The 23,321-nt window shown below is 51.9% G+C and overlaps 1 protein-coding gene across 2 annotated transcripts in view; it reads left to right on the top strand.

Annotated features, from left to right (window-relative positions):
* Positions 1-2,013: 2,013 nt before the first annotated feature.
* The window catches only part of Ppard (peroxisome proliferator activated receptor delta), a 49,708-nt gene continuing 28,400 nt past the window's right edge, over positions 2,014-23,321 (top strand). For both annotated transcript variants that reach the window (XM_048347897.1, XM_048347898.1), the window contains exons 1-2: positions 2,014-2,135; positions 5,609-5,692. The gene's annotated coding sequence lies outside the window, so the exon portion shown is untranslated. The remainder of the gene's footprint in view (positions 2,136-5,608; positions 5,693-23,321) is intronic.

Genomic DNA, 23,321 nt, shown 5'->3' with positions numbered 1-23,321 from the left:
AAAGAGAAGCATAAAGAAGGGGTAAGTCACTAGCGTTCGACCATACAGAAAGCTCAGTGTGCCGTGTGCTTGTGGCTCGCACGTGTAATTCTAGTACTCAGGAGGCTGAAAGCTCAGATCATGGCTCAAAGTCAGCCCAGGTAGGAAAATCGGTGAGACCCGAGCTCAAGTGGTAAAACACTAGCTTTAAGTAAGAAAGCTGAGGGACAGAGCCTAGGCCCTGAGTTCAAGCCCTGGTACCATCATTAATGACAAAGCCAACTTCTTCCAGACTCCTTGCTTCTAGGTATCTTATTTATTTCTTTTTCTTTTTAATATTTTGGTGGTACTGAGGTTTGAATTTATGGCTACCTGCTTATTAGGAAGGTGCTCCACTGCTTGAACCACACCCTCCAGTCCTTTGTGCTGTTTATTTTTTTAGATTGTGTCTGGTGGTTTTGTCCAGGGTTAACTTCAGACCATAATCCTCCTACCTACAACCTCCCTTGTAGCTGGGATTACATTTATGTGCTGTCTTTGAAGGATTGATTCCTGCCTTATGCCCCAAGATCAAGCAAGATAACAAGCTGGACCACATACAGGCCTGTCCGCAGGCAGTTCCAATCTGAGCAGGGCCAAGGACACTACCCTTGGTCCCCAGGGGACAATAGCCAAAGGCGGAGCATTCCACTGTCAGCCTGGTCAAAGACATCACCCTGGGACCATAACCCATCTTCTGTTCTCTATTTCCTCGTTAAGCTTATACATAAGCCCGCCCCAAAATCCAGTCAGCAGCACAACCTCCAAACCTGCAGCAAGGTCTGTGCCCCTCGCTGTTTCTCAATACACAGTCCTCGCCTCTTGAGGATTGAGTCTGGCCTATTCTTGTTCCATTCTCCTCCATTTTCCCAACAGTCTTGACAGCTTATTGATTGAGATGGAGTCTCACTAGCTTTTTTACCCAGGCCTGGTCTCAAATCATGCTCCTCCAGATTTCTACCTCCTAAGTAGCTGGGACCTTCTTAAAGTATATTTTAAGGGGAAGTTGCTAGCAAGTACAAGGCCTTGAGTTCAAACCCTAGTGCTATTAAAATAATAATAGTAATAATATCATCTTGAGGGGCAGACTGAGATAACAAACAGTCCCTTCTAGGTCTTAAAGGCGGGGGTTAAGAGTGAGAACTGGAGTGCCAGTAGCTCACACTTGTAATTTTAGCTACTCTGGAGACTGAGAGCTGAGGGATGGAAGTTGGGGGCCCAGATCAAGAGAAAAAGTTCAGGAGACCTTATCTTGAAAAAACAAAATCAGCAACAAGTGGTGCTGGGGGTATGGCTCAAGTCATAGAATGACAGCCTAGCAAGTTCTAGGCCCTGAGTTCAAAGTCCAGTACTACGCCCCCCAGAAAACAACCCCAGAATTTTCTGCAATAGTAGGAGAGGATCTCCCCACTCGGGTGAACAAACGTTTTAGATAATATATAGGACGATAGGTGAGACATCCAAGACTTTAGGTTTCAAGCTGCAGAACTCTCCTGCCGGAGGAAAGCCCTGTTTTGAAAACCTAAGGCTGCACAGGTCTCCCGGGCATCTACCATGGGATTACAAATCTGGAGCTGGGTTCTATTCCCGCCATTGCTTCCTACTGTCTAAGTACCCCCACCTTCTCTGAGCCTGTTTCCTCACTGGAAGCCAGAGGAGGCTGTACTAGATGACCTCTGCGTTCCCTCCCAGCTTTTTAATTTCCTTTAATGAGACTTGCTGGACTTGTTTTACTGGCCCCCGAAGCTCCACCCTCAGCTGCTGCTCCCGCATTGGGCACCAGAGGGCGCGGCAGACGGGTTGTGGTGTACGGGAAGGGGGGCGGAGAAACAGCGTGAGGTGGGTGGAGCTTCGGGTCGGGGGTGGAGGCGAGGGAAACCTCCAGGAGTGATTGGTCGCCGGCGGGCGGAAGGGGGCGTGGAGGAGGCGGGCCGAGGTGTGGGTCGTGACGTCACGAGGCGGGCGGGGGCGGGGGCGGGGCCCGGCCACGGAATCTGTGACGACGCCGCGGCCGCCGCGGAGCTGGGGATTAATGGGAAAAGTTTTGGCAGCAGGGGGCGGATTCTGTCGTGGAGGTTGCGGGACGCGGGCGGTGACGCGGGAGGCGGCCAGGACAGGTCAGTCTGGGTCCGGGGAAGTGTCTAGGCCGGCAGCCGAGGGGGAGCGGCTGGCCGGGCCGAGGCGGCCGCGGGGGCTGAGACTCCGGGCCTGCCCGGCGCGGGGCGGCGTGGGGCGGCGCGGGGCGGCGCGGGGTGGGGACGGCCGGGTTCGGGGACCGCGCTGCCGCCGCCGCCGCTTCCCAGCGCCCGGACGCGCGCCGCCTCACGCCTGCCCCGGGCCGTGATGACGCCCCGCCTCGCTGCCCTGGTGCCCCAGCCCTCGGACCCCGGTGGCTGTGGAGCCCGAGCCGCCACCCCCCACTCCCCACGCAACTCTGAGCCCCCTCGTGGGCCTCGCGGCCCCGTCTCCTGTCCCACCCTTCGGACCCCTTCCCCCGTCGAGTGCCCCCAGATCCTTCGTCCTCCCTACCCAGGCTCTCCTTGGAGACCTCTGCCTCCTGGTTACCCTTGTCTCCTGCCTTCCTCAGCTCATCCTCGTCCGCTCGCAGCCGCCGTCCGCTCCCCTCTCCCCATCCCTGTCCCCTGCTGCTCGTGTTGGCCGGTCCCTCCTCCCTGTTAGAGCTCCCCGACCTCCTCCTCGGGGTGCTGAGGCTTTCCCAACCCTGTGCCAGCAATCCTGCCCCTGTAGGTTGAGTCTCTTCTTACTTAAGGTGGCTACTTCCGCAGGCCCTGGTTTTGCTCTTCTGCCCGATTTCCATCCAGTCAGCCATGTCCTTTACATTCTCATCACCCACCTCCCTTTGCTTCCATGGCCCCCTGCCTCCAAGGAGAATTGACCGGGCCACACACACTACTTGCCTATCTCTTGATGGGCAGTTAAGATAGGCATGGCTGGCTGGCTGGCTGGGTGAGTGGGAGTGTTGAGCCCCCATTGACTTACAGGGCTGAATGTCTGAGATAAATGTAAGAGCCCAAGTATGTCTGTGGGAGAATTTCCTGGGCTGTTGCAATGGAGCTGTGTCCAACTTGTAGGCTGTGCTTCTCATAGCAGCTTTAATATTTCCCCTTTATGAGTCTGGCGACTTCCAGGAACCCTTGGGGAGAGACCGGCTGAGTTGGGTGTGTGCCAAGGGTAGCCAGAGTTCTCATCCAACTCTGTTCCCCTTCCAGGAAACAGGATTCTGTGTCTTTTCACTTGGGATATATAGAGTACATTTAAACCATAATACCCCACCCCGTCTCTGCCCTCGTTCCTACCTTCTACACACGGCCCCATCCAGAAGTCTCTAGAAGCAGTGTCCCCAGAGAATGCCCGTGACCCTCAACCTTCTTCCTCTGTACTAGTTTCCAGAACACTCTTTTCCTGTTGGAGTTTTTGAAATACATTGCCTGACTGCTAGCCCTGGGGCTGTCAGTCCCTTTTATAATCTATCTGTGGTTTGAACTAACTGCTGATTTGCTCTGGTGTGTCAAACAATCTGCCTGACTGGACCTCTGGGGTCAGTTTCTGAACAGGATCTCTTGAAGTCATTTCTCCCTTTTTTTTTTTTTTTCCTTTGAGAGTTTAAGTCCCAGAGGAAGGCTGACACCGAAGCCCTGTTCCCTGAGCTCTGGTGTGGTCTGGGTGTCAGGTTGATATCTGCCTGGGCAGGTTGTGGGGCTTACCAAGAACCTGAGTTGTCTCTTTGCAGTTGTCTTGGGCTGGAGAGGAGCCCACCACCTCCTTAACCTTGAGAAGGTCCTTTGCACCTGCCTGCAGTTGGAGCTCTTTTCATGCCTTTCTTATTTAATTTCAGCTCCTTTATTTGGCCTTGGCCCCTTGGAGAAATCCTCAGGAAATGCTGGGCCCTCGTGTGTGCCCACCTGAGCTTGGAGGATTCTGAACACTTGACCCACTCTCCCATTTAGAAATGACGCTCCAGGTTTCTAGGTCTCCTCTTTTGAGGATCGTGCTCCCTGTCTTTGAGCCAAAATTGGCCACAGAACAGGCAATGGCAAAGAGCCAACTGAACTAGCCCAACCAGACCTCATAGTTCTGTAATCTTGTGCGCTGACCCTTCTCCGTGAAAGCTGCAGGATTGTGGGTGGCTATTTTTGAGCCAGTCCCCTTTTCTCCACTGACCCCTGAGCCCCTCCTGAAACCCTTGGGGGGGATCGTGGTAGAGCTGGACCCTGGGGCCTCCTTTCTTCCTGTGGAAAACATCCCTCCAGGGTTCTAATGTGTCATCAGAAGAGGCTGAGGGTAAAAGCTGGGCGGGAATTTGGTCCAGTCTTGGGCTCCCCAAAAGGGAACTTGCCTGCTGAGCTGTTTGTTCCTCCTAAGGCGCCAGATGAGGGCACGGGACAAGGCCTTTTCTGGGCCCCAGCAGCCCTGGCTTCTTGTAGTTTGTCCGCTCCATGCTCTCCATGAAGTGGGTCATCAGCATTTCAACAGTAGCTTTTTCAGCACTTGGGTCGGCTTGCCCGTCCCAAGGTGTGGGAGGGCAGACCTCTGGCTGTGTCCACGCCGTGTGACGAGCCGCCTGCCCTTCCGTTGGTCCATCTTTCTCCTTGCCGCTTCTCTGCTGCTTGTTTGTGTGTGCCTCCCCCCGCCCAGGGAGATGGCCCTCCTTCAGCCCTCCAGTCCTGCCTGATCCCCCCTGCCCCTTCCCCAAAGGCCTGGTAAAAAGACAGGCGGTGTGGGCAGCGGCCTGTGTGGCAGGGCAGGGGTCACAGCTGCCTGGCAGTTGTGCAAGTTGTCCTCAGAGTGCTGGTGTGCCCTGGGACAGTGCAGCTGTCCCTGTGGCCCGGCTCCTGTGGCTTCAGCTATCTCCTGCCACCAAGGCCCACTGCCCAGCACAGCCACAGCAGAAACGCCCTCTTTTCTGCCCCGTGGACTCTGCCCTGCCAGGCCCCGGCTTGTGTGGTGTCAGAAGCCCTGTACCCAGTGCCCCTGTCTTTGCCATGTTGTCCCAGATGACCCAGCGGTGGTTTCTTGGAGATGGTTTGGTGTCCCTGAGTGTTTTGCTTGCCTTTGGAGCCAGGGGGAGTGGCACGGAGCAGCTGGATGCCAGGGTGGCAGAGAAGAGCTGAGTACTTGGCTCGGGCCTGGCAGGGAGAGAGCGGCGCTGTGCCTCAGGTTTCAGACGTGTGGGTCTTCCTTGGCAGGTAGTTCCCGGCCCTCCCCGGGCTGGTGACTGGGCATGACTCCGGCCTGTCTGTGGGGCTTCGTGAAGGAGTCAGGCATGACTCAGGATACTTCTATTTATGAGTTGCCACCCATGTTGGGAGGTCGGGCACCACCTCATCCTTACCTTGCCAGCTCCTTCTGCTCCACCCTGGTCAGCTTAGCCGAGCCAGTGTCTGCTTGCTTGGAAGTCCACAACTTCCAGGATTGGGAAATAATTTGCTGACTCAGGCTCCGAATCACAAGCTCTCTGGATGGGGGCGAGGGAGCATGGAGGAGCCGGCTGCCTCCGGACCGCCCTGAGCCTGGCACTGCTCTTCCAGCGCCCCTCAGCTAACGCCACGGGCTTCTCTATCTCCTGCAGTGCTGCGTGGTGTTCGGGGCATGCGCGTGGTCCTTACCCAGTGGCTTCTGTTCACCGACAGATGAAGACACACATACTGTAGAGGTAATCCCGTTTCCCTAACTCGGACCAGGGGCTCCAGACTTGGCTCCCTGGTGAGGAAGTGATTGGCTAGGTCTCAGTCCCAGATGCCTACATGTAGCAAGCACTCATCAATAAGTATCCAATGTCTGGGGCTTACATAGGTTGTTGAGGAGCATGGAGATTTCTTTTTTTGACTCTTGAGCCCACTAAAAACATAAGTTCCACAAAAACAAGAACTTTGTTTCCTGTTGTGTCTAAGAAACTGCCTGGCATAGAAGAGACACCTGAGTAAATGTTTGTTGAATGAATGAATATACTTTCTTGCTGCCTGGAGGGTAATTGGGATGCTGACCTGATTATTCTTTTTCTCTTATAGAGTTGCTTTTTTTAATGGTCCTAGAGCTTGAACTCAGAGCCTGGGTGCTGTCCCTGAGCTTTTATACTCAAGGCTAATGCTCTACCACATGAGCCCAGCTTGACTTCTATATTTTCTGGTAGTAATTAGAGATAAGTATCTCACAGATTTTCATGTCCCAGCTGACTCTGAACCATGATTCTCAGATCTCAGCCTCCTGAGTAGTTAGAATTTCAGGCATGAGCTGTGTCTGGCAGAATAAATTTGTTGTTGTTGGTGGTGGTCATGGAGCTTGAATTCAGGGCCTAAGCACTGCCCCTGAGCTCTTTTGCTCAAGGCTAGTGCTCTACCACTTTGAGCCACAGTGCCACTTCTGTTTTTCTGGCCTCACAGACTTTCCTGCCTGGGCTGGCTTTGAACCACAATCCTCAGATCTTAGCCTTCTGAGTAGCTAGGGTTACAGGCGTGACCCACCAGTGCCCAGCAGAATAAATATTTTTGAGTGCCATGTGCACACAGGCACTTGGGAAATGATAGTGAGAGGCCATTCCGTCTCTGCCCCCTGAGTCCGTGCTTTCCTGGTGCTCCTGGGGCTTGATGCGGAGTTGTGGCTTCCATCTCCGTGGCGCTGGAACAATGCTCTGGGCTTCCCTGCTCTCAGGATGCTGGGCAGGTTTTACAAGCTCTCAGAAGGAGCGCTCCAGGGAGTTTGAGCTTCATTGTTCTGGAGACTTGGGAGGCTGGGTTTTGGTGGGTTCCTGCTGGGGGTCAGGGGAAACATGGCCTCCTGGTCCATTTTCGTCTCTGAAGTCCAGTGGTTCCAGGAGCTGTTTGTGGGCTTCATTTCCCTTTCTCGGCCTTCCACGCCCTGCCGGTTTTCCTGTTGCCATACATGGTGGTGTGCCCACCTGGTCTGTTGGTCATGGGGTTCAGGAAGGTCCCGGGCAGGGAGGAGGAAAGGGGGTGGAGGCTTCTGAGCGCCCCTGCAGGGAGAGCCGCACTGACCTGGCCTTGGCGTGTGCTCTGCAGAGCTGACCACAGTGGACCCGTCCACTTCACCCCTGAGCGCAGGGTGCAGTTCTAGCTGGTTGTTGTCCTTGCCGTGGCACAGGTGGGGCTGGGTGGCCTCGTCACGGTTTTCTGTGTTCCTCTCCAGAAGCTATGCTGCTGACAGTTCAGGCATCCTCACCAGGGCCTTCCGGTGGGCGGGGCGCTGTGACTGATGTCTCAGGCGTGGTCCAGGGCTGAGGAGCGTGGGCAAGAAGACAGGCAGAGGGGAGTTTTAGACTAGGGAGGGGTGGGCGCTCCCACCGTGGTACTGAGAAGAGGGTGTGTGCTTAGACCAGCAAGTTATCCCTGGGGGCTGGCTGGCCCCTAAGGAAACCAGGTCTCACCAGGTCTCACACTAGTTTGAAAAGAGACATGCTTGGTTTGGGGGTCAGCTTTAAAATACTGTGAAAGGATCAGTCTCAAACTTGCTGGCCTCAAGACCCCTTGAACTCAGAGCCTTGTGCTCTCACTGGCTTTCTCACTTGGCTTTTTTCATGCTTGGCTGGCACGCTACCACTTGAGCCACACCTCCTTAGTGAGCGGCCAGGCCCTGATGGCTCCCACCTATATATAATCCTAGCTCCTCAGAAGACTGAGACCTGAGGATGGCGATCAAAGCCGGCCCAGGCAGGAAAGTCTGTGAGACTCTTATCTCTATTTAACCACCAGAAAAACAAAAGTGGAGCTGTGTCTCAAAGTGGTAGAGTGCTAGCCTTGAGCAAGAGAGCTCAGGGACAGTGCCCAGGCCCTGAGTTCAAACCCCACAGCTGACAAAAGAAAATAGAACAAAACAACAACAAAAATGAACATACTGAGTGTACTGAGTGAACTTACTGAATGTAACTGATGATAATACAAATGTGGGAATAAAATTTGTTGAGGACCCCAAGAGATTTAAAATTAAAACTGAGGGGAATAATTTACTGATATATCAATTTATTTATTATAATTAGCCCATTATGTGTTGATAATAGTGAAATTGTTGGACTAGGGGATATTGCTCAAATGGCAGAGTGCTTGCCTAGCATAAATGAGGCCCTGAGTTCAATTCCCAAGTACCACCAAATAAATAAATAAATAAATGATGACATTTTTAACGAAAAAATAGGTCCTGTTTCTCAAAACCAAATTATTGAGAGAAGTGACATTTGATATTTTTCTTTTGGCTGGTCTAATAAATGACAGCTGAATTCTTACATTGCCTTCCATATTGAGGCTCTTACATATGTTTTATTTTTGAAGGGTATGTATAAAGTGTCGTCTTGCCCTGTAAGTGATTTAGGAAAGGAAGAGTTGTGTTGTTGTTATTGTTGTTGCTGTGCCATTATTGGGGCTTGAACTCTGAGCCAGGGCACTCTCTTAGGTTGGTGCTATACCACTTGAGCCACAGCCCTGCTTCAGGCTTTTTAGTGGTTAATTGAAGATCAGAGTCTCACTGACTTTCCTGTTCAAGCTGGCTTCAACTGTGATCCTTCAGATCTCAGTCTCCTGAGATTACAGGCTTGGGTCGTGGGGCTGGGCAAGGGAAGAGCTTTTCAATAGCTTTTGCAAATCATTAGGGGTATTCGTTTTTTTTATACTATTACCAAACCTCAAGTTGTATGCTTTGTTTTGTTGTCTGTTTATTATTCTGGGGATTGAACCCAGGGCTTTGTGAATGTAGACCACTGAACTGCATACAGTCCCCTGCCCTAACAAGCGACCGTTTCTTTAAGGTTAGTTTCTGGGTAGAATCCAAACCTTAAACTTTCCATACTCAGTGGCATTAAAATCTATTGGTCCAAATAGAGTAGAAAACACGCAAAACCAAAAAGGCAAAAGTCATGTTCTTTGATATTACCATCAGTCACACATGTCATTTTATAATATCACAATCATGTTCATTGATATTCCTATCGATTGTACCAGGAAAGTCTTCCTGTGTTGAGAGCTGTTGGGCGTATCAGAGCCTGGATACAAAAGCAGGCTCGGCTGGTTCTTGCGTGGGGTCTGTTGCTGCAGTGGCTGGAGGCTGGGCACCTGCAGGGCCAAGTGGAGAATACTGGGAGGAGGGGGAGAGGGGAGGAAAGGAAGGAGTCCAAGGGGATGGCAGCAGCATCTGGTGCTGTGTCCTGCCTTACTGACTGCCCCTAGCCTTGGCAGTCCCTCGGTGACCCTCTTGGTCACAGGATTAGTTCACAATCAGAGGACTGCACTTGGGTGTGACAGTGAAGAGGCATGGTCCATTGGGGAAGGAAAGGGGCCTCTTTGGAAACCAGCTAGTATTAACGTCCTTTATGTGAGGTAACATCCTGTAAATGAATTCTTTCCAGGAAAAATGGGCCTCTTCTCGTCATTCCCATTCCAGAAAACAGCTAGCAGGAGAATGGGTAGACTACTTGAGAGGTTTCTAAGAAAATTCTTCCTCTCATTAAATCTGAGTTCCTCTGGGTGCAGCCAAGACATGGATTAAGTACCTGGGGTATGGGAAGGTTGGGCCCTCCCCCACTTAGTTATTGATGCATGGAGGAGATGAAAGAATTCACCAAAGTTGGGAAACTGCATTTAAGTTTTATTGTTAGGGAACATTAAAAAGTTAAACATAGCAAGGCGCTGGTGACTCACACCTGTAATCCTAGCTACTTAGGAGGCTGAGATCTGAGGATCACAGTTCAAAGCCAGCCTGGGCAGGAAAAGCTGTAAGACTCTTTTGTTGTTGTTGATCATGGGACTTGAACTCAGGGCCTGCACACTGTCTCTGAGCTCTTTCATTCAAGGCTAGCGCTCTACCATTTTGAGCCACATTGCCACTTCTGGCTTTTTTTTTTTTAGTGGTTAACTGGAGATAAGAGTTTCATAGGGACTTTTCTGCTGGACTGGCTTTGAACCATGATCCTCAGATCTCAGCCTCCTGAATAGCTAGGATTATAGGCATGAGCCTCCAAAGACTGAGCTGAGCTGAGCTGAGTGGCCAAAAGACTCCTATGTCTCAGGGACAGCACTCAGGCCCCAAGCTCAAGCACCATGACTTGACCAAAATAAATAAATAAATAAGTTTAAACAAAAACATTAGATGCTGGTGGCTCACACCTGTAATCTTAGCTATTGAAGAGACTGAGATCTGAGGATCACAGTTTAAAGTCATCCCAAGCAGGAATATCCATGAGACTTTTATTTCTAATAAACTACTAAGAAAAAGCTGGAAATAGAGCTGAAGCTCAAGTGGTAGAGTGCTAGCCAAAGAAACTCAGGATAGCTCCTAGGCCCTGAGTTCAAGCCCCAGGACCAGCATCCAAAATAATAAAAAGTTAAGCATAAGTTCTTCAAAAATTAAAACGTAAAGCAGAAACTAGGCACTGGTGGCTCAAGTCTTTTTTCTCTTCTTTGTTTAAAGCCAGAAGGCTTAAGTGGTTGATCACTAGACTTAAGCATAAAAGCTCAAAGACGTGCCCAGGCCCCTGAGTTCAAGCCTCAGGACTGGTAAAAATAAAATAAAATAAAGCAGTAATAGTAATGAATAGGCCTGTGTGGCTTGGTGCTAGCAGAGCTAGCTTTAGTGTTAACAGGCTGTTAGACTGTGGGTTTGTGACTTGGTGCCCTGTGCCATGAATGAAGACCAAGCCCCATAGGTGCTGTTTTTCTCCTTTCTGCTGAGCTGTGCCGAGTGTAGCTTGGGGGCAGGTGTCTTTCTGAAGCACCCCCTGCCCCGATCTCGGGCTGAGGCCCCAGGCGGCCTCCTCACCTCACAGGGAGCCCCTTCCTTTCCTTTCTAGTCCAGTCTTCCGCTCCTAACCTGGGCCTGGCCCCGTTGCCATCTCAGCAGCTCCCCAGGAACCATTACTGAGCTCTCCACAGCTACTAGGGGCCCGGCTTTGAAAGTTTGCTCTCCGGGGGACAGCACCTCAGGGAGAGGCTCCTGTGCCCTGGGGCCCGCCTGTACTTAAGCAAGCTTCCCCGTCTTCCTGTGGAAGTGGCATGGTAACAGGGCTCCAAACAGATCAGCAGGCCTTGCGTTTTGGATCCTGTAACTCTTGACCCTTTTTACCACTTTGGCACTTCCGGGTCCAGGCCGTGTGACCTCTGAGGTAGGGTTACTTGGCTCCGCTCCAGCGGGAGGACACGCCAACCTGCTGTCCTAATGGCAGCGTTGGCTGAGCAGGCGGGCTGCCACAGTGTCTGGGGCCTGCCCTTCTAAACAAGCAAGCACGGGATACTTTCCTCAGTTTCCCTTCATTGTCTGGACCGTGGTGTGTGGACCTCCTCAGCTCAGCAGGGTAAATGTACTGGCTGAGCTGTTGATCTGGGGGGGGAACGACAACTTGTGCACCATGGGGGCATCAGCAGCATCCCTAGATCTCCAGACAGTGTCTCATCCCCTGCTTGAGAACCGCTTGTGGTTTCCCCTGTGAATACCCACTGCAGCCATAGAGCAGCGATGAGGGAGCAGCTAGTCCTCCTCCCTCCCCTCACTGGCCCTTGAGGCCTTTGGGCTGGAGCAAAGCCACGCACAGCCTGTCCTTCCGCAGGAAAGACTGTGGTGGCCATGCCCCCCACAGGCAAAGCCATCCCCGGACTCCATTGTTTCTCAGGCTGTGCTTCTCCGAGGTGTTCAGTGTACAGGAGACTTGATAAGACTTGCCGTGCAACAGGACCCACATTGTCGGGTGATCAGGGTACCCTCGTCTCACCCACCTTCCTTTCCAAGCCCAGGTGGGCTCTTGGACCCTTGTCCCAGGCAGTGTAGCTTACCCTCCCCCCTGGTTTGGCCCACCCCATTTCACTGTAGCTCCCCATCCTGTCAAAGCCTTTGGGACAGCGCAGAGACCCTCTGCATGTGTCCTGGGTGAATTCCCGTGGATATAGGAGTCTGAGGCCATCCCAGGCAAGAAAGATGAGACCCTATCTGAAAAAGAAGCAAAAAAGGGCCAGGCGTAGCTCAAGTGGTAGAGCACCTGCCAACAAAGAGCAAAGCCCTGAGTTCAAACCCCAGTATGCCCTTATCCTAAAAACAAAGCAAAAACTGAAAGCAAGTAGAGCTAAAGAAAGACGCAGGCTTGGAGACACCACCGAGGCTGACGTCTTTCATGTAGAATGGCATCTGTCATGTAAACTCCTTTCCTTCTGTGCCCTTCATGTTTGCTTGCTTGATGGTAAGCTAACTAGTGTCCCCTGAAGTCATTGAGGCCAGGACTCCCGGGCCCTGTGACTCTCGTCTTCTGTGACAGGACAGCCTGCAGGTGTGCAGGGGAGGGTCTCGAGTGAGAGCTCCTCCTGGCTCAGCTGCTGGGCTCTAAGTGCAGGTGGAATCCTTAGAAAGGGGCAGCAGAGAGGTCTGACACAGGAGGAAGAGGTCACTGTGACCTCTGCAGTATGATGAGACATTGCTGGCTTCGAAGACAGAGGAGGAGGCCAAGGAATGGAGCTCTGGAGGCCGGAAAAGGCAAGGAAACAGGTTCCCTCTGAGACCTCTGTGGAAGTGTGTGTCTGCCAACATGGTGGCTTCGGTCCAGGAAAGTGGGGTTGGCCTTCTCACCTCCAGAACGCAAAGGGGATAAGTATGTTCCATCTTAAGCCTAGGTAATAATTCATTACAACACACCAGAACATGCTCCGGGGCTCATCTTCCTCCAGGTGAGACACTCGTTCAAGACGCCCTTTGATGGTGCTGGAAGAACATCGGTCCAGTCTTTTCCCAAACTGTTGGAAGACCATCTGTCAATTCAGGGGTCATTTCAGGGAACCCTCAGGATTTCTTTGGGGGGGGGGGGAACTTCTCCTGCACCTTTAGTCAGGTCAGTACTAAAGGCTTCCTTTCACCTTGCTTGAGGATCTGGGATTAAGTCTCATACCACTTCCGTCTCCTCCTCTCCTCCTCTTCTGTTCACTTATTCAACTGGTATTTATTAGGTAGCTCCTGTGTTTCCAGCACAGGAAAGGAAACGGTAAAGGAAGCAGAGATTTAAAAATTCCTGCCACTGTGTGATGGTGTGTGCTTGGGGTCTCCGTGACTCAGGAGGCCGAGCCAGGAAAACGCTGGAGCCCGCTTCAAGCTCAGCCTGGGCCACGAAGCGAGAGCCAGAGCCTCACCTCAGAGCGCAACTCCTGCCCGCAGGGGAGTGGGGAGGGCAAAGGGGATAAATGCATCATGTTATATAGAAAAAAGCCCTGTCAGTGAGCAGCCATGGCAAGTTTAAATAGAGGTAAGGGGAGGCCTCCCCAGCGGGTGACATTGCAGCTGAAGGAGAGAGCCATGGTGGAGAGGTGCGCGGGGGGAGCAGCCCCATGCATCTCATGCCACGCACACCGCTGTGTGGCTCAGCAGCACAGCACACATGCGCACGTTCATCCTCTCTGTGTCCCTTTATTTTTATGGACCTCGGGCTTGAACCCAGGGGCGCAGGCATGCTTGGTCAGCACTCCAGCACCTAAGCCACACTCTCTTTTCTTCATATTTTGTTCTGTCACGTGCCCCTCCCTGGCTCCGCCCTCTGAGTAGCTGGGCTCACAGGGGTGTGCCACCAGCCCTGCTCCCTCCCAGGGTGCTTTGGCCTGTGGGTTGTTTATCCTCCCGGTTCTCAAGGCAGACTTGGAGTCGAGGCTTGCCACTGCCAGCACCTCAAATGCCCATAGATCAAGTGGGGTTCCCAGAGAGCTATTGCTTTTGACTATTGCAAATTGAGCAAAGTTCGGTCAAGCCCGGTCATTCCAGGCCTGTACAAAGAAAGGCCCCACAGCGGCACCCTGCCGGTATGTTTGAGGACTGGCCCAGACTGAGCCCAGAGTGGAAGGGGAGGAAGTCAGAAACTTAAGTCCCTTGAGACCTTTTGCTTCACTTAGCTGGCACCCCTTATCCTCTTTCTTCTCACTTTACCTCTTGATGTTGATGCCTGTGTTCCCTGCTTCCTTCCCATAGAATATATGTCACATCTCACCTAGGAAATGCCAACCGGTAATAACAAGTTGATTTAAAATACTAGAAGGAAGTAAAGCAGCTTCCTCTTCCTGAATGGCACAGGCGGCTCCATTGCTGGTGTTGGCGGAAGACGGTGGGCTGCTCCCTCCGGGCTGTTCTGTGTGGGGTCCTCGCCTCCCTCCCCCTCCACACAGGTGCTTTCTCAGCCCCTCACCCTTCCCTCCCTCCCTGCACTGCCACTGGCCGTCTTCTTCCCCGGCCTGATGGCTGGCCCAGGCCACTGCGCATCTGCAGCCCTTACCTCTGCGCTGGTCACTTGCGGCCGCCGCCTCAGGGGTGGCCCTGCTCCCGTGCGCTGTAGATGACTTGGGAGGGCCTTTTGAGCAGAAGCCAGCTCTCCCACAGCTGCTTGCTCCCCAGGACAGCAGCTTGAGCCTTGCTCTCCTCTCTGCCTTCACCTCTCATCGTGAAGGCATTGACTCACATGATGGCCCCGTGACTGGAACCCTTCAGTGAAGTCAGTCCTCAGCCCCCATGGGGCCCCATTCACCACAAGCAAAGGCCATCCCCCAGAAAGGGGCTCCTTGACGGCCTGCACCGGGGTGCAGAGGTGTTCAACAGCACTGGTCAGGTGACAGGATGGCCACATGCCAGCTGGAGTGCCCTCTCCCACAGAGAAGCTCTGTCTTCCTCCCTTTCTCCCTCCCTCCCTCCCTCCCTCCCTTCCTTCATTCCTTTTTTTTTTTTGCCAGTCCTGGTGCTTGAACTCAGGGCCTGGGCACTGTCCCTGAGCTTCTTTTGCTCAAGGCTAGCACTCTGCCACTTGAGCCACAGTGCCACGTCCAGCTTTTTCTGTTTATGTGGTGCTGAGGAATCAAACCTAGGGCTTCATACATGCTAGGCAAGCCCTCTACCACTAAGCCGTATTCCAAGCCCAGAGTAGCCTTTTCATAAGACGACACCAATCCCTACTTGGGGAAGGCATTCACAGGAATAGCCAGACATCTACAGAGGGAAAGGTAAGCCATTCCCAGCTGTTGGCCCTTCCCTGCTAAGCTCAGTGGAGACAATAGACTTTTAGCTTTGGTGGGCTTTTCCCAATTGCTTCCTCCTCTCTGCCTTTCCTCTCCTGAAAATCTGGGCAAGGCTTCCTTTTCCTACTTCCATGTTGGGACTTATCATGGCATATTGTGGTGGAGTTACCACTTACATTGTAGGCTTTGCGATTAGACAGAGAAGAGCTGGGCCGGTTGTATCCCCCTGTGTCTGAGCCCCTTTTATCTCAGCTAGGACTCAGGTACTATGAGTAACGGGGTGCTCCGTGGGGTGCTCTGTGCTCATCACTTGGCCTAGTGAGGAATCATTGTTCTACAGATGAGGAGACTGAAGCTCAGGCTATGCTTAACATTGCACAAGAGTTGTAATTTTGTGTGTTGTGTGTCCGTTCTGGGGCTTAAACTCAGGGTCTGGGTGATGTCCCTGAGTTTTTATGGTCAAGGTTCATGTTCTACCACCCGAGCCACCCCTCCACTTCCAGCCTTTTGGTTGTTGATTGAAGATAAAAGTCTCACCGTCTTTTCTGCCCGAGCTGGCTTCAAAGTGTGATCCTCAGATCTCTCAGCCCTCTGAGTAGCTAGGATTATACACGTGAGGCACCGTCACCTGGAAAAAGTTGCAGTTTGAACCCAAGTGATAAAAGTGTGTGTCTTTGCTCACCCCATCACTGGGCCTCAGAAGTAGGCTGACTGGCTAAATCTCATTATTCTATTTGGAAAGGACCAGCTTGACTGGCTAGACTGGTGTTGGTTTTAGAGAACAACAGTTGCAGTTGTTTGTTGGTTCCTGAGCAGGAGCAGCATTTTGGCTGGCCTTGAGGCCCCTGCCGAGTCTCATTTGAGGTCATTGGGCAGAGGAGGCCCTGTGAATGTTTGGGTTTAGTGGCTCCCTGGATCTGTTCCAAGACAGTGATGCTCCAGAGAACTGTAGGGAACTAGCCAGCCAACCACAGGCCAGGCCTGTCAGGTGGGAGGGACCAGGCTCTGCTGGGGCCCCAGTCAGCAGCTCTCAGTGTGGAGTAGGGAGAGGGAAAGGTGGCTCTTGTGTGCACCTGTACCTGAGGGAGGGAAAGGGGGGGGGGACTGCCTGCATTAGATTCTCCCTCAGGGGCCAAGCATCATCCCACAGGCCCGCTCCCCCCTCCCTCCTCCTCTCTGCTGCCAGCCAGAAGGTGGAAGTTTTGTTCTTGTTTTATAATGAGATGTAGGCTCAGAGAGGCCAAACAACCTCCTAAGTGGCACAGCTCACAAGTGACAGGCCTGGACTCTGGGCCTTCAAACTGTCTGTTCCTAGTTCAGTAACTGCGCTTTGTCTGCCAGTGTGACCCCAGCCCAGGCCTGAAGGCTCATGAGAACTGCGTGTGCAAGTGTACACCTACCGGTTTGTGCACAGGACTGGAAGGCCATTGGTACCAGACACCTGCCCCGCTCTGAACACAGGCGGCTGCCGTGCTCAGGCATTGTTTGTTTCCTTTCTTGCACCCTGCCACCCCTGGTTTATTTTTAGAGACCTTTTTCTATTTCAGTTCCTATTTCCTGGCCTGGAGGCAGGGTTGGAGCTGGGATCCAGAAAGGCTGGGCATAAGTAGCATCTCCCCAGGGGTTCTGGCGGCTCCCCAGGGGGGGCCCAGGGACCCTTCGGGGCAGCAGGGCAGAGGTGGCCCCGCTCCTGTCCCGGAGCAGAGCAGCGCCCGTGGCGCTCTGTAACTCTACCCCGTCGCCACTCGGGGTGAGGACTTCGAGGGAATATGGTAGCAGTTCACAGGAGGCTCCAGGGAACTCAATCCCGGCGCTGCCAGTCCTCACCCAGGGGCCTCGTGCCGTGGGGGTGGAGACATGGGCGCTGAGCCCAGAGGAGGAGGTGGGCTGACCGGGGAAGGCACTGCAGGGGCTCCCATCCCGTGCTGCGTGCTCCATTTGATCTGCGCCTGGTGTCAGGCGGGGCGTAAGCACTCACTGAACAGGGCCTCCAGACTTTGCGTGAGTGGGTTGAGTCTCGTGGTTGCCACGGGACCCCACACTACTTCCTGTGGCAGCTGCCTGCGGTGCACTCCTGCCAGCCCCTGCCAGCCCCTGCCTCGGCCCTGGAAAAGGTGGGGAGGCATAGCGAGGAATCTTCAGGCTTGAGGGTAGGGGGTTTCCATAGCCCCTGGGCTCTGATTTTGCTCTTGAGCCATTGGATGTGTACCCCAACACGTCAAAGCCTGTGTCCTGTGGGCCCTTATGTGTCTGTGGTCCTCCGGGAGGAGTTTTGCATCCATCCTTGGCCCACACTCCCCGCTACCCCATCTGTTCTCCCCAGTTTCCCCCAAGTGGCAGCAGCCGCCCCCCTCCTTGGCGCCTCCCTGGGCAGCGGGTAGCCATGGGGTGTCTGCGCGGTGGTCAGGGTGAGGAGGGGATGGGGCTCCTGCCTCCTCATAGCCAGGGCTCAGATTCCACCCCAGAGCAGCTCCGAGCCAGCGCAGTGGGTGGCAGATTCCCTCCCTCCGCCGCCTACAGAATGAGGTGAGGGGCAGGCAGTCTGCGTGGAGGGTGAGTCAGGGTTGGTGTTCCACAGTGAGATGTTTGCAGACTGGGCCACACATTGACACTTAGTGACAGGCTAGTTTCCATAAGCCATCTGCTCCCTTGAACCTGCCTGGGTCACATCTGTCCCTCGCTCTCCCGCCCCAGGAGACCTCTGTGCTGTGGGCCAATGTCTTCCTGTGAGTCCTCTCCACGCCTTCCTCCATGCCTGAGCTATAATTATGTCCCACGTGAAACCATATCCCTCAGCTGACACACACTGGTGATCGCAGCCCTGGTCATTGGATAGCTTGTCTGGGGTGACTTGGGGGGCTGGAGTCGTGGCCTGCAGACAGTCTCGGATAGGTCTGAGTAGGTGGCGTGGCCCACCAGGAGCGGGTAGATCCAGTGAGGCAAAGGCCAGGCCTTGCCCAAGAATTAGAAAGTAGAAGAGATGAAGGGCAGCTGAGCAGCCAGCGAGGGCAGAGGACGCAGCTGGAGGTGACGGGCAGGCAGCCCGCAGGGCCCGGCAAGTTCCGGATCACTCAGCCACGAGGCACAGTGCGAGCTGCTTGTTTTGTAAGACAACAGAGATATTTTTACAACATTTTAGAATTGAGATATGTGATGTAATGTTCATGTCTTTTAAACTGGACACCAGTGGTTTTTAATGTATTTTCTATGTTGCACAACCATCAGCACACTCTAATTCCAGAATGCTTACATCCCCGCACACAAGCACATACCTGTGAGCAGTTATTCCCAGGCCTTCCTGCCCCGGTCCAACCCCTGGAAACTGCTGATGTAGTCCCTTCTCTGTGCACTTCACTTTCTGTGAGTAGAGCCATTCCTCACGTGACTTTGCTGACTGCCTTCTTCCACTGTTTGCACGGCTTATCTGTGTTGTAACGTGCAGCCAGGCTTTATTTCTTTTGAAGGCAGAGTATAGCATTCCATCGTGCGAATATGTCCTATTTGTCCTATTTCACTTATCCAATCAATTGGTGACACATTTGGATGGTTTCCTCTGTGTGTGTGTGTGTGTGTGTGTGTGTGTGTGTGTGTGTGTGTGTGTGTGTTTTCCTGGGGACTGAATCCAATACCTTGTACCACTTGAGCCATACATACCCCTAGCCCTTGTTTTTTAATACCATGAATATTCATGTATAGGTTTCTTTTTTTTTTTTTTTGTACTGGGGCTTGAACTCAGGACTTGAGTACTGCCCCTTAGCTTTTTTTTTTCTGCTCAAGGCTGGTACCCTGCCACTTGACGCACAGCTCCATGTCCAGCTTTTTCCTGGTGAATCGAAGATAAGAGTCTCTTGGGTTGATCTGCGCTGGCTGGCTTCAAACTGCAGGCCTTACATCTCAGCCTCCTGAGGCCTGAGCAGCCAGTGCCCGGCTTCTTTCAGTGTTTCACCCCACAGGGTGGGAGCGAGTCCTGCTGAGGCCAGGCTCGCGTCCAGCCACTCACCTGGGCCACATCCTGCTGGCCAGAGCATCACGGGCCAGCCTAGATTCCGGGACAGGAACAGACTCCACCTCCCCACGGGAAGAATGGCCTGAACCTGACCCAGGGTCTGTGGCCATCTTTAATCTGCAGGCAGCTGGGTTTGGACTTGAACCTTGAACTCTGTGACTTCTTTCAGTCACACTGTGCTGTCCCTTTCTGCTTCTGACCCCGAGGGAGCCACCGAGCTGGCGGGCTTTTCCGTGCTGTTGGAGGGACTTCTTCTGTCTTCTGAAGTCACACCAGCCCCCTTTTTCACATTGTCAGCTGCCAAGATTCTTGGGCTCAAGGAACCTTCCAGAATAAGCCCTGCGCTTTCGAGCTGCCCGCAGGCTTCAGCATTGATTGCCAGACACCAGTGGACTTTCCCTGTGGAGTTTCCCTTTCCCTGCCTGGTGGCCTCGATCCCCAGGCCTGGCTGTCCTTCAGGCAGAGCTGCTGCAGGCCATCTCCCCTGTGGCAGACAGCACATCTCCCCTGGGCCAGTGGGTCAGCCTGCGAGCTTGGAAATAGGGAGATTTCCAGGGATAGAACCCAGGAATCTGCATGGTAAAGCTTCGGGGATACATCTAGTTGGAGAGCTCTAGGCTGATTGGTGGCCACCTCTTGCGGCTCCAGTCATCTCGGAAAGAGGCCTTCACCACCAGAAAAAAATTCCACTTCCTAACCAAGAAGCCCCCCCCCCCCCCCGAAAGTGTTCTGACAATCTTCCACCATGTTTGGGTCCTTTGATATCATCTGAGCCTTATGGGAGCTGCCGGCTTTCCCGTCAAAGTATTGACTGGGGGAAGCAAGTTCTCCCAGCGGACAGACACCCCCTGTCCTGGCTGGGCTGGGCTGCTCTGTCCAGTGTGCCGCTCCCTCTGTTTGGCTGTCTGGCACAGGGATAGGACAGCTGTGGAGGAATCCAGGGCACAGAGTCAGACCCTTCCACGCTTGGCCGTGCCCCAGGTAGAGGGCAGGTAGATCTCATGACCCTGCATCATTTGCTGTGTCAGCTAAACAAGTTGACTTCTACATTTTAGAATATTCTGAAAATACCAGGAAATATAAATAAGAAAATAAAAACTACCCAGACCCTGCCTTTCAGAAAGTCACCTCTGTTGTTTTATTTACTTATTTGTTTGTTTGTCAGCCATGGGGCTTGAACTCTGGGCCTGAAGCCAGCCCTGGCAGGAAAGTTATCTTATCTCCTGTGGTAGAGCACTAGCCTGGAGCTGAAGAGCTCAAGAACAGTCCCCAGGCCCAGAGTTCAAGCCCCACAACTGGGGGGGAGGGCGTGGGAAGAGTCTCACAGACTTTCCTACCCTCAGATCTCAGCCTCCTGAGTAGCTAGGATTATAGGCACGAGCCACCAGCACCTGGCCTCTGTTAATATTTTGATGGATATTTTTGTGCCTTTTATACAGCCTTACACACCCTCTTTCTGAAACTATATTGAGGCCAGATTGTGTTTTTAGAGGCTTTGTGAGTGTGTGTGTGTGTGCGCGCGTGTGTGTGTGTGGCAGTACTAGGCTTTGAACCTAGGACTCTTGCTTGGCTTTTTCATTCACAGGCACCATTCTATGTTGTGAGCCTCACCTCTACTTCTGCCTTTTTGCTAGTTAACTGGAGATAAGTCTCCTGGACTTGTCTGCCCAGGATGGCTTTGAACTTGAATCCTCAGAACATATCCTCCTAACTAGGATTATAAGTGTGAGTTACCAGCTTTTTTTAACCCCCTAAGTACTGGGGTTTGAACTGAAGGTCTCACACATGCTAGGCAGACTCTCTCCTACTTGAGCCATACCCTAGCCCCTCCCCCCCTTTTTTTCCAGTCCAGGGGCTTGAACTCAGGGCCTGAGCACTGTCCCTGGCTTCTTTTTGCTCAAGGCTAGCAGTCTGCCACTTGAGCCACAGCACTACTTTGGGCTTTTTCCTGTGTATGTGGTGCTGAGGAATTGAACCCAGGGCCTCATGCATGCAAGGCAAGTGTTCTACCACTAAGCCACATCCCCAGCCCCCCTCTTCCCCTTTTTTAAGAAATTTTTATTACCCAATTAAAGGCCCTGCAGATAAAGATCAATGATTTTACCACCCCAAAGCACCACTGGATACAAGTGAGAAACCCACCATGAACTTCTTTTGCTCAAGGCTCGCACTCTACCATTTGAGCCACAGCACCACTTCCAGCTTTTTTGGTGGTTAATTGGAGATAAGAGTCTCATGGGCTTTCCTACCTGGGCTGACTTTGAGCCACCATTCTTAGATCTCAGCCTCCTGAGTAACTAGTATTATAGGTGTGCACCACCAGCACCTGGCTTTTTTTTTTTTTCAAAAGAAGTTTTAACATTAGAATTTTTCTCTTGGGGAAACATACTTTAGGTCTTGACTTTTGTACAAAAAAAATTAAGTATAAAATATAGATATGTCTTATGTCTGTTGTTAAAAATGGAAATCAAAGCAGCTCATGCTTTTTATTTTATTTCTCCAAATGAATTTTCAACTAGATCTCTGTCATTTAAATTATTTGTGAGATACCTGATTATCAGGCAGCATAAAAAAACCATTGGGCCTTGGTTATACAATAAAATATCAATTGATTCGTCATCAGAAAAAAAAAAGAATTTTTTATTTTAGTAGTTATACAAAAGGGATTCAATCCACAAGTCAGATTGTGAGTACAGTGCGTCTTCATCAATATTATTGCCTCTTCCATTGGTCTCCCCATCTTGTTTGTTTATTTTGAGGCAGAGTCTCAAGACTGGCCTTGAACTCATGACCCTCTTGCTTTAACCTTCCAAGTGCTGGGATTACAAGTGTGCACACCTGGCTTTGGCTCAACAGCTTTATGAGATACAATTTACAAAGCTCACCTTTTTACAATGTAATAGATTAATGGTTTTCTCTTTCCACAGTTGTGCAACCTTTCCTATAACCTACTTTTAGGGCATTCACATTGTACAGAAGGAAATCTCATAATCAGTTAACATTCCCTCTATGGTCTCCTCTCCCTGCCCCCAGGCAATCTCTCATTGCTTTCTGGCCCCATGTAGTTGCCTCCTCTAGACATTTTCTACACATGGGGTTAGATAATATGTGGTCTTTGTGACTGGCTTTTATTGAATGTGCTGATACTGTTTTGAAACCTGCGTGAAGTATTTCTATCGCTATCGATTCACATATAGCTCCAAGAATGCATTTTAATTATTGGTTTGCTGTGTAACCTAGGGCTTTCTGGCAAACTCCTAGTCTTATTGCCTCAAGCTTCCTGAGTGCTGGGATTACAGGACTGTACGACCACATCCAGCTCAAGAATGCATTTGATTAGAGTAGGATGCTGGTTTATGAGAGTAACAGTCTTGCTCGTGTGCATTTAGGATATTTTTTGTCTCGTACTATCAGAGTCATCTCACCTGCAGCCTTACTTCTGATGATCCAAAAATATTAAATGGAAAATTCTTGGAATAAAAGTTGCTTTATTCCATTATTATTCTCATTGTTCTGCTTTATTGTTTTGTTGTTCATCTCTTTTGGTTCCTAATTGATCAACTCAGCTGTATCGTCACATAGCATTTGGGGAGGAAGCGTCGCATAGCATTCGGTACCCGTCAGTGTGCAGCACGGTTAAACGTGTCAGGGCTGCACTCTGAAACGTCTTGTTTCTTGCTTCATTCATGAGTCGTCTGACCATCAACTAGAATAGAGGCTCCTGGAGGCAGCCATTGGCCTGTTAACCTGTGTCGCCCACCTGTGCCCCTCACTTCCTGACACTTGGTAGCTACAGTTCCCCCCCCACACACACACACACATTGTTTTGTTTTATTTTGTTTTTGAGAGTTGGGCTCAAACTTAATATCTGACGCTTGCTTTTTACTCATTGGCTGGGCGCTCTATGACCTGAGCCATATTTCTAGCTCCTCCTCTACACATATTTTTTGTTAGCATCAATTAATTGTAGAAAGGTTTCATTTTGACATATGTATAGATGCATACAATGTACCTTCATCCGACTCCCCTCAGTCACTCTCCCTCTTCCCCCTCCCCTACTCAGGTTTTTGTTTTTGTTTTGCCAGTCTTGGGCTTGAACTCAGGGCCTAGCCCCCCCCCCCACCCCCCGTCCCTGAGCTTCTTTTGCTCAAGGCTAGCACTCTACCATTCGAGCCACAGCGCCACTTCTGGCTTTTCTGTGTATGTGGTGCTGAGGAATCGAACCCAGGGCTTCATACATGCCAGGCAAGCGCTCTACCACTAAGCCACATTCCCAGCCTCACTCTTCAGTTTTTAAAGTGTGTGTGTGTGTG

This window comes from Perognathus longimembris, chromosome 6, assembly GCF_023159225.1.
Source record: "Perognathus longimembris pacificus isolate PPM17 chromosome 6, ASM2315922v1, whole genome shotgun sequence".
In the NCBI taxonomy this organism is placed as follows: domain Eukaryota; kingdom Metazoa; phylum Chordata; class Mammalia; order Rodentia; family Heteromyidae; genus Perognathus; species Perognathus longimembris.
This window is presented reverse-complemented; position numbering and strand designations above follow the sequence as displayed.